Source organism: Dendrobates tinctorius, unplaced genomic scaffold (assembly GCF_039654945.1).
Source record: "Dendrobates tinctorius isolate UK_male_01 unplaced genomic scaffold, ASM3965494v1 ptg000166l, whole genome shotgun sequence".
Lineage (NCBI taxonomy): Eukaryota > Metazoa > Chordata > Amphibia > Anura > Dendrobatidae > Dendrobates > Dendrobates tinctorius.
The window spans coordinates 8,278,868-8,300,282 of NW_027361833.1; the positions used below are offsets into that span (position 1 = coordinate 8,278,868).

The 21,415-nt window shown below is 41.9% G+C and overlaps 1 protein-coding gene across 8 annotated transcripts in view; it reads right to left on the bottom strand.

Moving 5' to 3' along the window:
* DMD (dystrophin) overlaps positions 1–21,415 on the bottom strand; it is a 3,834,938-nt gene that overhangs the window by 673,855 nt on the left and 3,139,668 nt on the right. The gene's annotated exons all lie outside the window — the stretch shown is intronic.

Here is a 21,415-nt window from a genome sequence, read left to right on the forward strand (position 1 = left end):
TACACATACACATGCTAGGAATCCACAGGAAAAATGTATGTGTTTTACCCTGCGGTTTCTGCCAAGAGATATGAATACTCTGCAGAAAAAGGCACAGACTAATCCACAACATGTGCACACACCCTAACAGATCACCATACAGTATCATGTTATCAGCAGCACATCTACAGTTTACACCCCATAGTCCTCCATATAATATAATCTGCCCCATAGTCCTCCATATAGTATAATACACTCCTCAGTCCTCCATATAGTATAATACACTCCTCATAGCCCTCCATATAGTATAATGCACTGCCATAGTCACACATGTAGTATAATGCAGCCCACATATAGTATAATGCAGCCACCCCATAGGGCATAATGCAGCCACCCCACAGAGTATAATGCAGCCCCACCATACAATATAATGTAACCCCCATAGAATATAATGCAGTTCCCCTCTTATAGTATAATGCAGCCACCCCTTGGAGAATAATGCAGCTACCCCAGAGTATAATGCAGCCACTCCACAGAATATAATGTAACCCCCCATAGAATGTAATGCAGCCCCACCATAGAATATATAGCAACCCCCTCATAAGATATAATGCAGCCCCTTATATAGTATAATGTAGCCCCTCCATAGAATACAATGTAGCCCTCCTCATATAGTATAATGCAGCCTCCATCGAATATAATATAACACAGCCCCCCATAGAATATAGTAGCCACAAATAGAATATAATACAGCCCACCTCCTCATAGAATATAATGTAGCCCCCCATATTATATAACACAGCCTCCCCCTATAGAATATAATGTAAAATGTACCCCCGTGGTATATAACACAGCCGCATAGTATATAGCTTAGCACCACATGGTATATAGCCCAGCACCATGTGGTATATACCCCAGCACCACATGGTATACAGCCCAGCCCACCATGGCATACAGCACAGCATGGTATAATACAGCCCACCATGGAATACAGGCTGTATACCATGGTGGGCTGTATAATACAGCCCACCATGGTATAATACAGCCCAGCATTGTATACAGCCCACCATGGTATAATACAGCCCAGCATGGTATATAGCCCCCCCAGAATGGCATAATACAGCCCAGCATGGTCTAATACAGCCCAGCATGGTATATAGCACCCCAGAATGGTATAATACTGCCCAGCATGGTATATAGCACCTCCAGAATGGTATAATACAGCCCAGCATGGTATAATACAGCCCAGCATGGTATATAGCCCCCAGGATGGAATAATACAGCCCAGTATGGTATAAAACAGCCCAGCATGGTATATAGCCCCCCAGCATGGTATAATACAGCCCAGCATGGTATATAGCCCCCCAGAATGGCATAATACAGCCCAGCATGGTATAATACAGTCCAGCATGGTATATAGCCCCCCAGAATGGAACAATACAGCCCAGTATGGTAAAATACAGCCCAGCACGGTATATAGCCCCCCCAGCATGGTATAATACAGCCCAGCGTGGTATATAGCCCCCCCATAATGGTATAATACAGCCCAGCATGGTATAATACAGCCCAGCATGGTATATAGCCCCCCAGAATGGTATAATACAGCCCAACATGGTATCTAGCCCCCTCCAGAATGGTATAATACAGCCCAGCATGGTATATTGCCGCCCAGAATGGTATAATATAGCCCAGCACGGTATAATACAGACCAGCATGGTATATAGCCCCCCAAAAATGGTATAATACAGCCCAGCATGGTATAATACAGCCCAGCATGGTATATAGCCCCCCCAGAATGGTATATACAGCCCAGCATAGTATAATACAGCCCAGCATGGTATAAAGCCCCCCCAGAATGGTATAATACAGCCCAGCATGGTATATAGCCACCCAGCAAGGTATAATACAGCCCAGCATGGTATAATACAGCCCAGCATGGTATAATACAGCCCAGCATGGTTTATAGTCCCCCCCAGCAAGGTATGATACAGCTCAGCATGGTATAATACAGCCCAGCATGGTATAATACAGCCCAGCATGGTCTAATACAGCCCCCCCAGAATGGTATAATACAGCCCAGCAAGGTATAATACAGCCCAGCATGGTATATAGCCCCCCAGCATGGTATAATACAGCCCAGCATGGTATAATACAGCCCAGCATGGTATATAGCCCCCCAGAATGGTATAATACAGCCCAGCATGGTATATAGCCCCCCAGAATGGTATAATACAGCCCAGCATGGTATATAGCCCCCCCAGAATGGTATAATACAGCCCAGCAAGTTATAATACAGCCCAGCATGGTATATAGCCCCCCAGAATGGTATAATACAGCCCAGCATGGTATAATACAGCCCAGCATGGTTTATAGTCCCCCCCCAGCAAGGTATGATACAGCCCAGCATGGTATAATACAGCCCAGCATGCTATATAGCCCCCCCAGAATGGTGTAATAGAGCCCAGCATGGTATAATACGGTCCAGCATGGTATATAGCCCAGCACGGTATATAGCCCCCCCAGAATGATGTAATACAGCCCAGCATGGTATAATACAGCCCAGCATGGTATATAGCCCCCCAGAATGGTATAATACAGCCCAGCAAGGTATAATACAGCCCAACATGGTATATAGCCCCCCAGAATGGTATAATACAGCCCAGCATGGTATATAGCCCCCCCAGAATGGTATAATACAGCCCAGCATGGCATAATACAGCCCAGCATGGTATATAGCCCCCCCAGAATGGTATAATACAGCCCAGCATGGTATATAGCCCCCCCAGAATGGTATAATACAGCCCAGCACGGTATAATACAGCTTAGCATGGTATATAGCCCCCCTACAATGGTGTAATAGAGCCCAGCATGGAATAATACGGCCCAGCATGGTATATAGCCCCATCCAGAATGATATATTACAGCCCATCAAGGTATATAGCCCCCCAGAATGGTGTAATACAGCCCAGCATGGTATAATACGGCCCAGAGTGGTATATAGCCCCCCAGCATGGTATAATACAGTCCAGCATGGTATATAGCCCACCCAGAATGGTGTAATACAGCCCAGCATGGTATATAGCCTCCCCAGCATGGTATGATACAGCCGAGCATGGTATATACCCCCCCAGAGTGGCCCCACAGTCCAGTACTCACACTGATTTAAAAAAAACAAACACTCCTCATCTTCCCCTCGTGCCAGCGCTGCTGGCTGCTCCTGTCTCCTCCTGCTCTGTCTGGCACACAGTGAGAGCGCGATGACGTCATCGCGCCCCCGCTGTGTCAGAGGCAGAGCGGGGAATGATGGGAGAGGGAGGGTCAGCTGATGCGCTCTCCTCCATCACTGCCTCCTTCAGTGCGGCGGCGGGAGTCGGCGCTGGGGGCAGGTGGGCCCTCCTGCCTCACAGGGGCCCCATAGCGGCTCTGTAATGTGCCACTGACTGGGGGCCCCTGGAGGAGCAGGGGCCCTAGGCAGCTGCCTGGTCTGCCTGCCCCTAACGCCGGCCCTGGTAATATGTTCTATGTCAGTGCTGGAAGCAGAGCAGATCTATACTAGAAGGAAGCCACCTGAGATGCTGCACTGTGAATTATCAACCAAGAGCAGTGGAACTACAGTCACAGGGTTCTAATAGCAGTGAAGGGTAATAGAGCCTGGAAGGGTATCCTTTGGAGCATGATAAGTACAAAATGAGGCAGATTTAAAACTGACTTTTATTTCCACAACTGAATAAATATACAGTACCAATCAAAACTTTTAGGTAGGTGTGAAAAAAATGACAAATTAAGACTATAAGTAAAAATTGCTGTGATCACTATGACTTCAAACAGCATCAATTCTTCTTTTGCAAAGAGTTTTTTTTTAAACTTAGTAGAGAGGTTGTTCCAAACATCTTGGAGAACTAATCACAGAGCTTCCATGCATGTTGAATTTCACATGTCCTTCTGATTCTTGGTATAATCCTAAACAGACTTAATGATGTTGAAATAAGGGCTCTATTGGGGTTGAGGGGAGGGACAATTCCATCACTTCCAGGACTCCTCATACTTCTTTCTTGTCATAGATCATACTCCATGACAAGACTGAGCATAACCAGAAACAAGGTTTTTACTCAGCAAGGTCTCCCACTGGAAAAGATTTTATACAGACCGGACTTTTTAGATGTGCTGTTTAAGCTCTTTTCAAGAAGCACAAAGAAATAGGCAACATTATGGACCATAGTCATAGTAATAGGCCAAGGAAATTTAGGGATGAAGATGAAAAACACTTCACATTTATTTTCCTTCAAAATCAGAAGATTCATGAGCTCAAAACTGACAGAAATCATTGGGACCCAGCTACACTCATCTACTGTTTGAAGATGTCTGGTCAGAAATCATTTTCATGAAAGAATCTTGGTCAAAAAGTCATACATTCGATATTAAAACAAGGTCAGATATCTCAACCAACTATGCACGCAAACATGACATTTCTGGTGCAGAAAAAAAATTATGTAGGTGATCTGGTCTTATGAGTCAAAATTTGACATATTTGCTTGTAACAGAAGGCAGTTGTTTGACAAAGGGCTAGAAGGCAGTTCAATAATGAGTGCCTGCAGGCAACAGAGGAGTGTGGTGGAGATTCCTTGCTAGTTTACAGATGCATTTCAGCAAATTGTGTGGGGATTTGGTTGGAATTAATGGCGTTCTCAGTTCTGAAAAATACAGGCAGTTACTTAACCATCATGCACTGCCATTACGATCAGGGAGGTGCCTGTTTAGCTCTAAATGTAATCTGCAGCAGTACAATGACCTCCAAGCATACAGTCAATGACATTAAAGCTATCTTTAGCATAAAGAAAAACAAGGAATTCTGAAAGTGATGACAGTTATGATCTCAACATCAACGAGTTTGTCTGGGATTACATGAAAAAACAGATGGATTTGCACAAGCCTACATCCACAGAAGATCTGTGGTTAGCTATCCAAGATGTTTGGAACAACCTGCCAAGTGCCTGCAAAAACTTTAGAATTTGGGAATAATCCAGACAACAATAATAGCATATAAGCTTCTTACTTTATAAATTAATTTTAAGTGAACAAAATTTTGCCCATACATCTCAGCTTGAAACAATCATTTGCTCAACTTGCTGCAAACAGTGTACAAGCTTGAGTTTGTTTTTTCCAGAAATAGTGCCACACTTCTTCATTGACTGAGTCCGGTGTTTGCATTTAGCTCCATGTGATTGAAAGGGTCAGAACTTCAACTCCAAGCCTGCTCTTTGCAAACAATTGACATTGTTTCTGTAATTTCAGTTACTTTAAAATGAGTAAACTTGTCTAACCATGTCTACCTTGCAGGTTTTTCAAGCAAAATGGTAGGACAAATACCACCCATCATAATCAGCTGTGGAGTTGGGAAGCCAAACTTGCAACTCTGATTCCACAACTTCGACCCCTCAGCCCTGAACATTATGCTTCTACCTACTATAGTTAATTATGAAGTTCTTTAAGTTGTTGCTTGAAAAGGAACCATTTCTTCTTCTTGCTATAACTATTTAAGGTGTCATTCAGACGTCCGTTTTACATGTACATTTTCTCTCCATGGTCTTTACGGATAGAACACATATCTAATATAGTATGTGTGGCTGTTCACATATTCGTATTTTTTACAAACCGTGTGTTTGTGACAAAATCACAGTGATATATTCATTTTTTTTACCAGCATCATGGATGAAAAGTAACTATACAAGTCCATGTGGTCATGAAAATCATGTTCTGCACATAGGTGACACTAGTGTACAGTGCAATGCAGGTAGGTGTCTTTGTCTTCAGTATATGCCTTTTAGACCGGAGTCACACTTGCGAGTGCAATGCGAGAAACTCACGCGAGTCTCTCGTCTCAATACTTGGCACTGCCACTGGCGGTTTGGACCGGAGCGTTCAGCTGGATAGAAAGACATGCAGCTGCGCACATCGGTCCCGAGTGCCAATGGCAGTGCCAGGTATTGTGGCGAGAAACTCGCGCTAGTTTCTCGAATTGCACTTGCAAGTGTGACCCTGGCCTTAAATAGAGTGTTACTCAATATATATACCTTGGGGGCTATGCCCAGCAGCCTTAGGGAGTGCAATCCGGCTCTCTTTAGCACCCAGCAATGCTTTAGTGCTGGATTTCAGGGTCAGAAATGGGTGATTTAGCGTCAAACTGTAGCTGAAGCCTCAACACACAGTAATGTTATGCTGCTACTGGAGTGATGCATTGTTTTTTAATGGGTGGCTTCACCTATACAGTTGTGTTCCCGCTGTGTATTGTTTGAGCAGGCCTGGCTGAGATGACTGCAACAAGTGGGGGCTAAGGAATATGTGGAGGTTGTTTTTTCTGTCTGGATGTGGTCTGTGGTCAAAATCAGGTGAAAGATCTCATTCAGACTTACATTTCTCTCATATACAAGAAAAACAGACCAATTATTTTTATCAGACTTTGACTAGAGTTTGATCAGAGTTTGATCAGAGTGTGGTCTGAGTGTCATCAGTTTTTCTTGTATGTGGAGAAAAAAAACGTTTTTCCACCTTCTCCTTTCTGAGAGTCCATGAAAATCGGAATGCGCTTGGCTGACATGATTTTTTCACAGACCCATATATTTGCACTGCTTATTTTGATCTGACCCTTGGATCAAGATCAGACACGTCTACTCAATTTTCATTGACTGGTGAATGGGCCCATAGACTGTCACAAATGTCTGTATTCCAAAGAGTTCTGTGCTGGATTCTGTATACAAAATTGGGATCTGAATTTAGAAGGCTTGACTTGGTATCTTTTATTTTTAATTTAGGATGTCTGGTGTGTAGTTCCTATTCATTTTAGGATAATATATACTTATGACATAGGTTTGGGGTTGCATTCTAAATAGGTATGGAAGTAGGCAAACATTTCTTTAGATAGGGCAGTAGGCAAAAATTCTATTCTTTACTCTTTATATAGCCTTAGAAAGTGCAGGATGCATCCTTGGGGTAGGTGATTAGTAATATATGTCACTATGGAATAATTGGCTTTCAAAAGGTTGGGTAACAGTGGTCTACAGGCTGTACAATTATAGAACGTAGAGAATCTAAATAAATTATAATTTTGTCCTAAACATTTGCTCTGTACTTATAGTAAAATGATAATATGAACATTTTTGACAAGGACAGCAGACGGGTTGGGTTAAGGAGACTAATGCAGTATGATAATGTGTAGGGTTAACAAAACTGTTGAAGCAGCTGTGAACAGCATAAGTTATAGCAGACTCAACTAGAGCATCTGGGGTGAGCTGACAGGCAAGGCAGCTGAACTGTGTGAAGTTCTACACTGATTTATAGCCTGTGTCAGAAAACTCAGTGAGACAGACTTGTGTGCTGACATAAAGACTGTTTATTTTAAAGCTACAGTAATCTGCAAAAGAAACAACTATAGCACGTTCTGATGGAAGTCATAAGAGAGAAAAAGTGAAAAAAATGATTGGGGCATTATGGTGATTACACTATTGGGACAAAAGTATTGGGACACACCTCATAATCATAGAATTCTGCTATGTCACTCAGTCTCAGTTCCATAGGTGTATAACATCAAGTATCTAGCCATGTAGTCTGCCTCTACTGACATTGGTGAAAGAATGGCTCATTCTAACGATCTCACTGAATTTAAAGGGAATCTGTCACCCTTTTTTTTCCCCTATTAGCTGCCGGCATAGACATCGGGGGCTTATCTACAGCATTCTGTAATGCTGTAGATAAGCCTCCGATGTAACCTGAAAGAGAAGAAAAACATGTTATATCATACTCACAGAGGTGGGCGGTCCGGTCCGATGGGTGTTGCTGTCCGGTCCGGCGCCTCCCTTCTTGATGCGATGACGTCCTCTTCTCCCGTCCTGAAATGGCTCCGGCGCAGGCGCATTGCTCTGCCCTGTTGAGGGCAGAGCAGAATTCTGCAGTGTGCAGGCGCCAGACCTCTCCCGATGCCTGCGCACTGCAGGACTCTGCTCTGCCCTCAACAGGGCAGAGCAGTGCGCCTGCGCCGGAGCCATTACAGGACAGGAGAAGAGGACGTGATCGCATGAAGCAGGGAGGCGCCGGACGGGACCGCAACACCCATCGGACCGGACAGCCCACCTCCGTGAGTATAATATAACGTGTTTTTCTTCTCTTTCAGGTTACATCGGAGGCTTATCTACAGCATTACAGAATGCTGTAGATTAGCCCCCAATTTCTATGCCGGCAGGTGAAAGGCCAAAAAAAGGGTGACAGATTCCCTTTAAGCATGGTACTGTAATAGGATGTTAGCATTTACAACAATTCATGAACAGTCTACCTCTCCAAATATTTCATGTTCAACTGTGACTGGTATTATTGAAAAGTGGATACTTAGGAACCACAGAAATTTCGCAATAAAATGGCAGACAAAATGAAGTTACAGATGGAGGTCACCGAATGCTAAGGCACATACTGCATAAAAGTCGTCCGTGATCTGCTGACTCAACAACTGCAAATTCCAAACCTACTTCATGGTATGGGTATCCATGGCGAGAAGGTGCATGAAAGTCCTACATCATTAAATGCAATGCTAAATATTGGTTGAAGTGATGTAAAGCTGGTCACTAATAGACTATGGGGCTGTGGATGCATGTTCTATGGAGTTACCTGCCTAACTCTATTGTGCCAATGGTAAAGTTTGGTGGAGGAGGGATAATGATATAAGGTTTGTTTTTCTGGGGTGGCCAAGGCCTCTTATGTCTAGTGAAGAAGAATCTTAATGCTTCAGCATACTAAGACATTTTGGACAATTATTATTATAATACCAAGCCATTTTTGACAATCATATGCTTCCAACTTTGTGGAAACAATTGGGAGAAGAAGACCTTTTTCCCAGCATGACTGTTCCACAGTGTACAAAGCAAGGTTCACAAAGGTATGGTTGGATAGGTTTGCTGTGGAAGGGAAGAACTTGGCTGGTTTGAACAGAGCTCTGACGTCAACTGTACAAACATCTTTGGAATGAACTTTAACAAAGATTGTAAGCCAGTCCCCCTCATCTTACATCAGTGTCTGACTTCACAAATGTTCTTCTCAATTAGTAGGCAAAATTTCTCCCAGGCTGCTTCCAAAATCTCCTAGAAAGCCTTTCGAGGAGAGTTGAAACTGTATTAGCTGCAAATGTTTTATTACCTTCATTTTAATGTCTATAGATTTAGAATTGGAGGTCTCGAAAGTTCCTGAAGGTGTAATCTATGGGTTCCTAATACTTTTATCTATATTGTATATATGAGGCCTATCTGCAATAAGTATGCCTCCGACATGCAAGGCCTGGCTTGTAACTCTCCACAAGAAGAAACGTTACCCCCAAGATTCCAATCTTAAGCCTCTCACCTAGCCAAGTTAGATCTCATACTTTGAACTAATGAGCGGACAAAACCCTGAAACTTTGTGTCTTCAAATTGAGATTCTGATTTGGCTTTAATCCTAAGTCACATGGCAAGGCTCAATAAAGGGTTGACATTGACTTAAATGATTGCTACTTCCAATAGGTGGCACTAGAGTTCCAGTCCCCTTCCTCTCTGATGAGGCAATGTGCATATTTAATTTTCCAGAGGAGCATGCATGGCAGATATATGTCTCCTCACTCTGACATGCCAGGCCTGGCTTGTAATTTTCCGCAAGAAGAAACATTACCCCTTTTTATCTAGGAAATGTATTTTTATGCCTATAGTTGGACTTAAAGACTATCTTAGAACATACAGAGAATTTCCCGCTATCTCATAAATAAATGAAAGGGTCACTATATTCTTTCTGTTTCTTCTAGCTGTTAATCATGAAGAGATGTGGACCTGAGTATATTACTTTATCCAAATATTTGCCTCTGCTTTTGAAATATATTAGGCATTAATTCAAGAAAGTTCAACTTCTCCAGAACAGGAATTGAGTGCAGTGGGCTTGCGCTGATTGCATATGTGACATGGCTATAGAAGAAACTGGAGTGAATATAAAAGAACTGAATTTTTGACCCCAGGAAATGAATAATGTATTTAGACCCATAGAAAGAAAGAAAGAAGTGACAATTGTTTATTGCTGGAAAGTTTCTGTTGTTAGTAACCCACGGACATTCTTATGGCAACACTTGGAAAATCTAAAATATAGAGAGCAAGGATTTTTTCTTTGAGTAATATTGATTAGCTGTGTTCAGGGCCTGTCACACTAAGAGATATCGCTAGCAATATCGCTATAACTTGTGACGTTATAGCGATATTGCTAGCGATATCGGTGTGTCTGATACTTACCTACGAACGGCTCCCCCGCTGGTTATTGCTGATTGCGCGAGAACGTCCAGGACTGTTTCTCGTCGTCAGCTTCCTGCGGCGCTTCCTGCTGTGACGACGAGCGACGCGTGGACGCAGGCGGGAGGACGCAGGATCGCCTGGTGTGACAGGTAAGTAGCGACCCCAGTCCCCAGCGATGTCGTTAGTGAGATCTGCCTGTGTGGCAGCTCACTAGCGACCACATAGCGATGCACCAGCGATCCTGACCGCGTCATATCGCTGGTCGGGATCGCTGGTACATCGCTAAGTGTGACAATACCTTTGCATAATTATTTTTGTTTTTTTATGTTTGTACTAATTTGCATTAGATATAGTAGACCAGATCTTATCTACAATTGCATTTTACATATTACATTTTGATTATATGATGTCTGCCGCCTAAGTATGAATACACAGAAGAGGACAAAGGAGTTAAATGGCAGAAAACATTATTTTATTCAAGTACATGAAAGTAAATACACTTAGAACTAAAGTAGACAGAATAAAGAGACCGAACACTCCCTATCAAACAAACATTATAAGGTAAAATGGGTACAATGGGATACTTAGCACACATAGTGTAAGTATAAGGGTACCGTTACACCTAGCGACTCACCAGCGATCCCGACCAGCGATATGACGCGGTCAGGATCGCTCGTGAATCGGTAGGTGGTCGCTAGTGAGCTGCCACTCAGGCAGATCTCACCAGCGACATCGCAGGGGACGGGGATCGCTACTTACCTGTCAGACGCGGCGATCCTGCGTCCTACCGCCCGTGTCCACGCGTCGCTTGTCGTCACAGCAAGAAGCGCCACAGGAAGTGGACGACGAGGAATGGTCCAGCAGCTTCTCACGCGATCAGCGATAATCAGCGGGGGAGTCGGTCGGAGGTAAGTATCACATGCAGCGATATCGCTAGCAATATCGCTGCCACGTCACAAAATCGGTGACTTAACGGCGATATTGCTAGCGATATCGCAGTGTGTAACGGGGGCTTTAGTCTGTGACCAGACTCCCACTGTGAATATGGCTGCAGCAAATTTAAGGGGAATCTAACCTCCTTTTTGATTATGTCAAAAAAGACAACTGTGGTCATATTGATACTATGAGAATGTCAGTTTCATATGCATAAAGCCAAACATTCTATCTTACCCATCATAAGGTGCTTGCAGCTTCTTTAAAGGGAATCTGTCACCTATTTTTCGACTATAAGATGCGGCCACCGCCATCAGGGGCTTATCTACAGCATTTTGTAATGATACAGATAAGCCCCCGATGTAACCTGAAAGAGAAGAAAAATAAGTTATATTATACTCACCCAGGGGCGGTCCGGGTCCGGTCCGGGTCCTATGGGTGTCATGGCCTCGCATCTTCTAGCGATAACGTCCTCTTCTTGGCTTCCAGTCACGGCTCTGGCGCAGGCGCAGTGCTCTGCCCTGTTGAGGGCAAAGCAGAATGCTGCAGTGCGCAGGCGCCGTAACTCTGACTAAATTTTTATGTGAAGCAGCAAAAAAAAGTGGTCTATAGGAGCGCTAAAGGAGAGGCAGAAACCAGAATAATTGGTATAAAACTCAGCTTTTATTCTTCCTCCAATACCCACAACGCGTTTCTACGGTCACAGCCGTCTTCCTCAGGTGGAATGAAGGAAGCATCAATTATTACATCCTTTATAGTTGGAACAACCCACAATCCTATGCGACCTCCCCTTGATGTTGCGCATTAACCCTTACATCCCCAATAAAAACATTGTAAAAAAAATTTGTTAAACAATCATTATGCATTTTGCAGGTTACGACATTCAACCTCATCAATATTCCATAAAAAACTGATGATAAACCCTGTCCAAGTAATAAAAAAAACCCAAGAAAAGGGAGAAACTTTTCCAAAAAAAAAAAAATTAAATTTTTTTTAACAAAAACAACAAATTGCACATAAAAAAAGAAATCGATCATAATCACTAAACTATTAACCCTACTTGCAAACTTTCTCTATAGTGAGATTCAGTCCCTCTGGATATAACGTACCCAACTTAAACATCCAGTAGCTTTCTAGGATGTTAAAGTTGGGTACGTTATATCCAGAGAGACTGAATCTCACTATAGAGAAAGTTTCCAGGTAGGGTTAATAGTTTAGTGATTATGATCGATTTCTCTTTTTATGTGCAATTTGTAGTTTTTCTTAAAACATTTAAAAAAAAATTTTTTTTTTTTGAAAAGTTTCTCCCTTTTTTGGGGGGGTTTTATTACTTGGACAGGGTTTATCATCAGTTTGTTATGGAATATTGATGAGGTTGAATGTCATAACCTGCAAAATGTATAATGATTGTTTAACGAATGTTTTTTTACAACGTTTTTATTGGGGATGTAAGGGTTAACGCGCAACATCAAGGGGAGGTTGCATAGGATTGTGGGTTGTTCCAACTAGGGCTACCTATAAAGGCTGTAATAATTGATGCTTCCTTCATTCCACCTGAGTAAGACGGATGTGACCGTAGAAACGCGTTTTGGGTATTGGAGGAAGGATAAAAGCTGAGTTTTATACCCATTTTTCTGATTTCTGCCTCTCCTTTAGCGCTCCTATAGACCGCTTTTTTTGTTGCTTCACGTTGAATTTTCCTCTCTGAGGATTAGCGGCAGGAGCAGCTTGGAGGGCAGCTATTTGTGGGAGAACCTGCGATTGCTGGTCGGTGCTGGGAAGCTCCAGGACCCTTGGTGTTCACTTACGGCTGGGATTGGTCTCAACATCATGTCCGGAAGCCGGTGAGAGATGGACTGACCAGGAGAGCGGAGGTTGCTGACAGCCACGTGCAGTGCCCTTCTGGGCTGCGAAGACACGCTCCCCAACTACCATTCACGTTCACACCGTGGTTGTGCAAGGGTGGCACAACCCTGTAAGGTGAGCACCCTGTTGATTCAGTTAGGGAATTTAATTCTAACACAGGTACACTCATTGCGCCTCTCTTTGCATTTTATTTTTCATATACATTTTTATGTGTTCATTTTGTAGGTATACACTCCTACATGGAATAATTTCCTATTATTTCTATTAGAGAGCAGAAATTTTCATGATATTAAAGATCTAAATAATCTACAATAATATAAAATTTGAAGATAAAATGATAGCTGCCCATAACTGCCACTAGAGGGAGCTTACTGTATATGGCCTTATCATTGAGCGCCTAAGCTCCCCTGGTGGAGGCTTTATATTGGCAGCATGTTTGTAGTCTATTTCTGTCATTTGGAACCATGTTCCTAAATATCAGAAAATTAACAGATTTGCTGAGAACTGTTGGGCAGAGTTGTTATATACGAAACAGATGCTAATAACTAATTAAAAGTTCTACGTTGCTATTATTAAATTGTTATATATCCATAACTAAGATCATTTCCCACTATTCAGACATTTTGCCCTGCATCCCATTGAACACAATAAAAATCAAACAAGAAGAAATTATAGCATTTAATTGAAAAATGAATCAGACATAGAAAAAGTATAGTTTGTTATAGTCACAGTGAAAACTATATTGTATACTATACTATGTGCAAATCTCTAATAAAACATGACATTGACTACATTTTTACTTTAAAGAGGTTTTTTAACTTTCAAAAAGATAGCAGACTTAATGATAACAGACTTTAAAAAAAACAAAAGCAGAGATAGTTCTCACTCTTCCCAGGTCCATAACTGCCTGTCCACTGCTGCTCTATGTTTTGGCTGCAGAGGTGACATCACCACTGCAGCCAATTACAGAGCTCGGCGGCTCATGACATCTACATTGTCAGAACTATTAAGGTCAATGAGTGCTACTGCAGAGATGTGTGCTACAGTAAATAAGCACTGACAGGAGCAATGACAGAGAGCCGGCGCTGGACCTGGGAGGGTGAATACTACGGTATCTGTGTTTGTTATTTTAAATGTCTGCAACCATTTAGGTCTAAGGGGTAAGGTTTCTCCTTGTGGAGAGTGACATACCAGCTCCGGCTTGTCAAGGTAAGGAGGCTTATTCGCCATGCAATGCTCCTCTGGGAAATTTAATATGCAAATTGCCTCTTCAGAGAGAAAGAGGCAATTTGCGTATTAAATTTCCCAGAGGAGCATTGCACGGTGAATAAGCCTCCTTACCTTGACAAGCCAGAGCTGGAATGTCACTCTCCACAAGGAGAAACCTTACCCCTTAGACCTCAGTCCAGAGCCTCTCACCTAGCCAAATCAGATCTCATACTTTGCACTGACGAGGGCCAATTGGCCGAAACACCGTATTTGCAAATTGAGATTCTGATTTGGCTGTTATCCTAAGTCATATTACAAGACTCGTTAAAGGGTTGATTGTGACTTGTAGGATCGCTACTACCAACAGGTGGCGCTGTAGAGTAAAAGTCCTCTTTCTCTCTGAAGAGGCAATTTGCAACCATGTAGGAATTACTATTTTAAAAGAATGAAAAACTCTTTAATCTTATGAGTGCTATTGTACTTTCAGATCCTACTTGTAATAAGGTAGTGGGAATAAGTGCAGGGCAGTTTATTGAAAATGTTACATATATTAAAGTGCTTAATAAAAGGCTGTCATGTCCAGAAACACTATTTACTTGTAGTTATAGGGTTAATCAGTAGGTAAAAGGCATTAAAATCTTATTATGTTTGATTACTGGAGCAGCGTCTCTAGGGAGAAAATGAGCTTATATACTCCCTGAAGTTACTCACTTCCAATCAAGGGGGTGGTGCAGGGAGCGGTTATAGTCACGACTCATTACACAGAGCACGCACTGTAATAACTTCCTCACATTTTGGTTGACAGCCAGCAAGGCAATGTATGTGTGCAGCGTGTGTGCAGATCAGGCTGTCAATCAAAGTGGCGTATAGTAATTACAGCGTACTCATTGTATTGCCTGCATTGCTCTGATGGCTGGAAGCAAGTGGCTGGAGGGAGGATATAAGTTTGTTTTTTCTGTGTAGCTGCTGCTCTAGTAAGACAGTCTAATCTAATATATAAAGCTCAAGTGTGTGTATGTATGTATGTATGTGTGTATGTGTGTGTGTATGTCCAGGATTGGCATCCGCACCGTTGCAGCTACAGCCACAAAATTTGGCACAGTCACACGTCTGGACCCCGAGAGTGTCCTAACCTATGTTGTGAGGCTTCTTTAACCCCGCGCGTTCCAATTCACCAAACAATTTTGCCCCTATCTACATAATGGGGAAAAAGTGTGTGTGTATCAAGCCCCACCCCTCATTATGATGTCATAATGGTTGCCATGGCGACACTGATGTCATCATAGGTTGCAAGCCCCGCCGCTCATTTTGATGTCATAATGGTTGACTATGGGATGGAGGATGTGTGATGGGTATATGGGCACTGGACTATGGGATGGAGGATATGTATGACGGTTATATGGGCATGGGTCTATGGGATGGTGGATATGTATGATGGGTATATGGGCATGGGACTATGGGATGGAGGACATGTATGATGGGTACATGGGCATGGGACTATGAGATGAAGGATGTGTGATGGGTATATGGGCACTCGACTATGGAATGGCGAATATGTATGATGGGTATATGGGCATGGGACTATGGGATGAGAATATGTATGATGGGTATATGGGCATGGGACTATGGGATGGAGGATGTGTGATGGGTATATGGGCACTCGACTATGGGATGGAGGATATGTATGATGGGTATATGGGCACGGGCCTATGGGATCATGGATGTGTATGATGGGTATATGGGCACGGGACTATGGGATGGAGGATAATTATAATTTGTTATAACTAACCACAGTTAGTTACTATGCCCGGGTAGTGACGGGCTCTTCAGCTAGTATGATTTAAAATTGTAATGCTTTTTATCCTCAGATTAACCTTATATTTGCAGATAAATAGTGTTTCTGGACATTATAGGTTCGCTTTAAATAATCATTATGGTCATTTTAGAATTTTAGTAAGTTGAGCCACATAGCTCTGTGGTCTACTGTGAGTCATTTACTCTAGTTTAGTAACATGAATATTTGGATTAGACACATAAATATGTGAGGGAATCTACTAATAAATATACTGATGGGCATTAGAATTTTGCTGGTCACTTGTGCTGTGAAATGTTTAACTACGTCTGGATCACCCTTAGACTATAAATATATGGGTAATTCGCATTCTACTCTGCAATGACAATCTGAAATGTCGCTGAATAATAGAGCAGCTGCCCAACATGTTACAGCTGTGGGAGTTAGGAGCCAGCTCTCAGGAATGAGGAACCAGCTGTTAGACACAGCTGGACTTGCTATAGATAAGGCAGGAACGGTTTGTTATTGTCTCTGCCTTCTAAGTTACTGTATTCACAATGCTGAACAAGTGTGGCACAGAGTATTAGGAAGCGCCAACTGCGTTTCCTCCTCTTGACTTAGTGGTCATGTGGTGACGATAGGCAGCAGAAAGCTGCTGGGTCCTAGGAGACCCAGTCTGCCCTGCTATGCAGCAAGAGGCTGGAGTTCCACTGTAACTGTATCTAACCAACCTACAAAATGGGTTTAAATGTTGATATGCCCCCCAAATGTGTGTTACAAACTTGTGGGGCAAAATATGTTAAATACCTAAAAAAATACATAAATATGTAACAAGTTGGCACGGGGTGGTAGCCATGGGCGAGTCTACTAAGTCACAATCAGTGAGCACAACGGCCCCTTGCATATGAAAAGACAGGTGAAGTCCCTGTCCTGTGATACAGTCAGTTACTTTCAGCATACAGCCACTCAGGATGCAGGGGATAACGTCTCAGGAAACACCACAAGCCAAAGTTCTGTTCAAACTGCAAAACTTTACTGAACACAGTGCAAACAAGATAATGTTTCCTACGCTTTCCCTGTGAATTCAATAGACTGCCCGATAGCAGCTCCTGCTCTGGTCCCAAACCTCGTATTTCTCCTGGGGTCAATGCTACTGAACCAGTGTCCATCCATGCTGCCTGTCAAGCTAGGGCAGCCTTCATCCCCCTACCGGGGAACTCTCTGTCCTCACTATGGTGCATTTCCTGCTCTGGGCAAGCCTGCCCAGGCTCTGCTCTTGGAGCAGGAAGTCCTTTCTCTAAGTTCTGAGACTTTGCACCATCCCCCTTTTAACTCCTCCCAACTATTAACCCTTAGCTCTCTATCCCTAAGCTAAACATATACAAATGCATTCACTTTACAGTGTAAAACATTAAGACAACACATACAGTACTAAGACATTAAGAGTACATCATATTATATTACCGCCCGTAACACAATACAAGAACATTAGAAAACCGCACATTATATTCATAAAACATTAGGAAGCTGCACGTGACACGGGTACCCGACGTTAAGGAGAGGGAAGTCAATTGAGGGCCCCTGCCACTCCTTACAAATACATACACATACATACAATATAAATATAAAGCAGGATTTTTGGGGGGGTTAGCAGCTACCAATCCAAATTGCTGTAACTAGCTCCGCCCCATTGAAAAAACATGTTTGATACATAAAAATAATTGTTCCAAAAAAGGGAAGACAAATAACTCAATTAATTTACAAGGGCAAACCACTTCAATGGGCTTGCACCATATATTCTGGTGTCTTCCGTTCAGTGGTGATCATCAAGAATTGTATCCACAATGGACCTCTGAAGAACAGGCAGTGGACATGATCTTCATTTTTTTATCGTAAAAGTACACACACAGCTTGGATAATACGGGTGCATGTCCTTTTCATAAAAGGGAGGGTTATATGATTTTTGTGGCGCTGGCACCCTGTGATTAACATTCATGCCTCTGTATTTCAGCCCCCTACTATGTAGCGACCAAGCTGGCAACAGCTGCAAACACTATTGTACAATAATAAAAAGCACTGACTAGGGAGACTGGATGCATGCAGAGTCCCAGGAGGCGCTGCCAAGACAAGCAGTAAAGTGCAAAGCTAATTATGAACATACTGTTTTGTAAATTATTAAGAAATAATGTAGGAGTATGTTTTCATTAGAATAATAAACTGTGTAGGCATACATAATAAAAAATAAACTTAAAAAAAGTAAAAAAAAAGTGCTAACGAAAAATTTATAACAGTGTTTAATATACACTGTGATACATTCATTTTTTTTAAAAACTGACATAAAGCCATATTATTATTATTATTATTATTATTATTATTATTATTATTATTATTATGTCTTAATAAAGATATACCAACGGAATATTGGCTTCACAAGGAATAGGTCTAAGTATTTGCAGGCTGCAGTTTTAAAATCCCACTTTGTCTCATTTACATAGGCATGATCTCACTTCTGACAAAGAAACATATGTTCTATGGCGTTAATATTTTGGCGTTAGGATTTCGGGATTAATTTGTAAAGGTATTATGCTGGTCTTACAAAAACAATTCAAAGTTAGTCAAAGTGAAGCATGGCTGAATAATTTTACTTTCTTCACAGGTGGATAGAAAACATATGCTGCTTAAGAAATCTGTGGAGACTGTTATTTAGGAAAAAAAAATGAAGCTATGAATAAAATTGAAAAGCAGTGCAGTTTTAGTTGGAAAGAAATCTACTTAAAAAATTCTAATGTGATTATACTAAAAAAGAGGGATTAGTTAAACATAACAAGCTTTATGGATCCCGCAGCCAGTTTAACACAAATCTTTTGGATGGTGGAAAAAATGTCCCCTGACACTTCTGGCCTCTCAACTTTAGAATAATATAAATTAATCTATAAATATTAATCAATTATATAATAACATAAACAATAATAATAAACTATAAACAGATAAAATAGGAATAATAATAATACAAGCAAGGAATAACAATAATACAAGCAAAAAATAATCCAAACCGCCATCTCCCTCTATGAGGAAGCCAGGATGGGAAGTTTTATACATGGTTATGGATCCTACTATGGCCTTTGTTGCGAAGACTTAAACAGTCTAAAATAAACAATTACAATGTAAAACTAATTTTTTTAACAGTTTTATACCTGTTCTGCAGAATAACTGAACAGAGGTCCTGAATAACTTTAAGAAATCACGTGACAATGTACAAAAGCTTTGACTTAAAAAAAAAAAATAAAAATGCACAGAGGAACACAAAATGCGCCAAAATATTTAGGGGTGTTAGCTCTACACTTGGCAAGTTGTACTATTCCTCTTACTGCATAATGGTTAGATGTGAGAGTATCCTTTATTCCTTTTTCTTCTTCTACCATCATGTATGAACTCTGAATCTTGGTTCTTTGAGACATATCTGATATTTGGCTTTGAAAAGTTAAAGGCACCCTCTTCTTAGCAAAAAAACTTGGCCAAGCCTGCTGATTTTGTCATGACCAGTTGTTGATCTAATGTCTCATGGTATTGGGTCCTCCTCACTCTCCTTAATTGAAAATATCAAAGGAAAGATAAGTTATTGGAATTTAACATGTCCGATCCTTAGATCCCACTGAACCCTCAGATGGTTCTGACAGTGGTTGATTTTTTTTCTTTCTCTATTACAATAAACATCTGCGCTCAATAAACATGTGTCATAATCTGGAAGGAAGTAGTTATGTCACATGACAAGAATCTGCATAACTAATCAGATATTAAATAATTGCTATTCAAATTTATGTTTGAGATAGCCAAAATGATTGTCTATAAAATGATGGTAGTCTCACTTTTGCAGCAGTAGTGGATAGTGAGCTATGGAACCTGAAAGATAAAAGTTCAACACATTCTTACCCTTTTGCTCATCAGTGTACCAAGAGGGCTTGTCATAAAGAAAGAGTTATTGCAAAGGAATAGATAGAGGTCAGAATTCCAGGAAAGCAGTGGACTAAGACATAGTGGCAAGGAAAATGGATGGTTAAAGGCAAGGTCCAAGGTTGGGTAACAAAGAGACAGAGTAGAAAGCAAGATCACACACCACTTGGGCTAACCTACAACTGTCAGTGATTGGAAGCAGAGAGCCAGCTAAATAGCCAGGTAATCATTCTGAACAGGAGACACATGGAGGAAACCCCAACACGCCCCGGCCCTGATTAGATGGCTAAACTGTCAATGAACACACTGACAGCTGAGCACTCTCCAGCCTCCAATTGGACAGCTGAGCTGTCCATCACCATACTGACAGTTCAGCACGCTGCTGCTCTAGATTGGACAACTAAACTGTCACTCCCTGCGTCCATAAGAAAGGATTTTAGTGTGCACTCAGTCTTAGTAACTATGAGGTGCTGGTGTAACAGACCAGAAGGTCAAAATATAGATTAATTAAAGTTCACCGCACACTATTGTGGATTATCTTTCACAATAGTTTAAGCTTTATTATGTGAACAATCATAGGGAGTGTAACAGAAATATGTAGTGGAAGCGATAATTATAGAGACGCTTCGGTTCCACCGGAGCCTTAATCACATAATTGCTTAGTCCAATGCCAAGTAAAGGGAAAGGATGCAGTGTAAAGCGATAAGATTCCTGTAATGCCAAAAAGCAGAGGCTAGCTAGAAATAGTTGTCCCAGTACCGGTGCTGTATCGATAGAGGTCTTGTATGGTAGATGCTTGTAGCGGCGCACCCGTGCCTAGCTGCTGTGCTGGCGCCAGCACAGCAGCTAGGCGCGGGAGCACCGCTGCAAGCATCCACCATACAAGACCTTTATCAATGTTCCATGGAGATACAGCACCAGTACTGGGACAACTATTTCTAGCTAGCCTCTGCTTTTTGGCATTACAGGGATCATCTATTCCTTCACACTGCATCCTTTCCCTTTACTTGGCACTCCCTGCATCCAGACTCACTGATAGGCAGAATCTTTACAATAATATTGCTGGAAAATCTTTTCTTAAAACTCTGCATTATGGAGCTCCTCTGTTATTCCTCCAAGAAATGTATTAGTAAATTGTCAGCTGAGTGGTATTAGTTGGGGTGTAAACTTACACAGTCTAAGTACTCATGCAGATGTCTGTGGATCTTGGTCTGATCACACACTGCAATGCACGGATTGGCCCAGGGTCTCTTAACCTGAAGAAGACAACTCTGCTGCACTTAGTCTGCAAAGCAGGGCACCAGCATAGCCATTGGGCAGAGACCACTGCATTACAATATTACTCCAGATCCGTTTATTCTCATGATTGGTGGGGATACCTGAGGTTGGTAGCAATTTG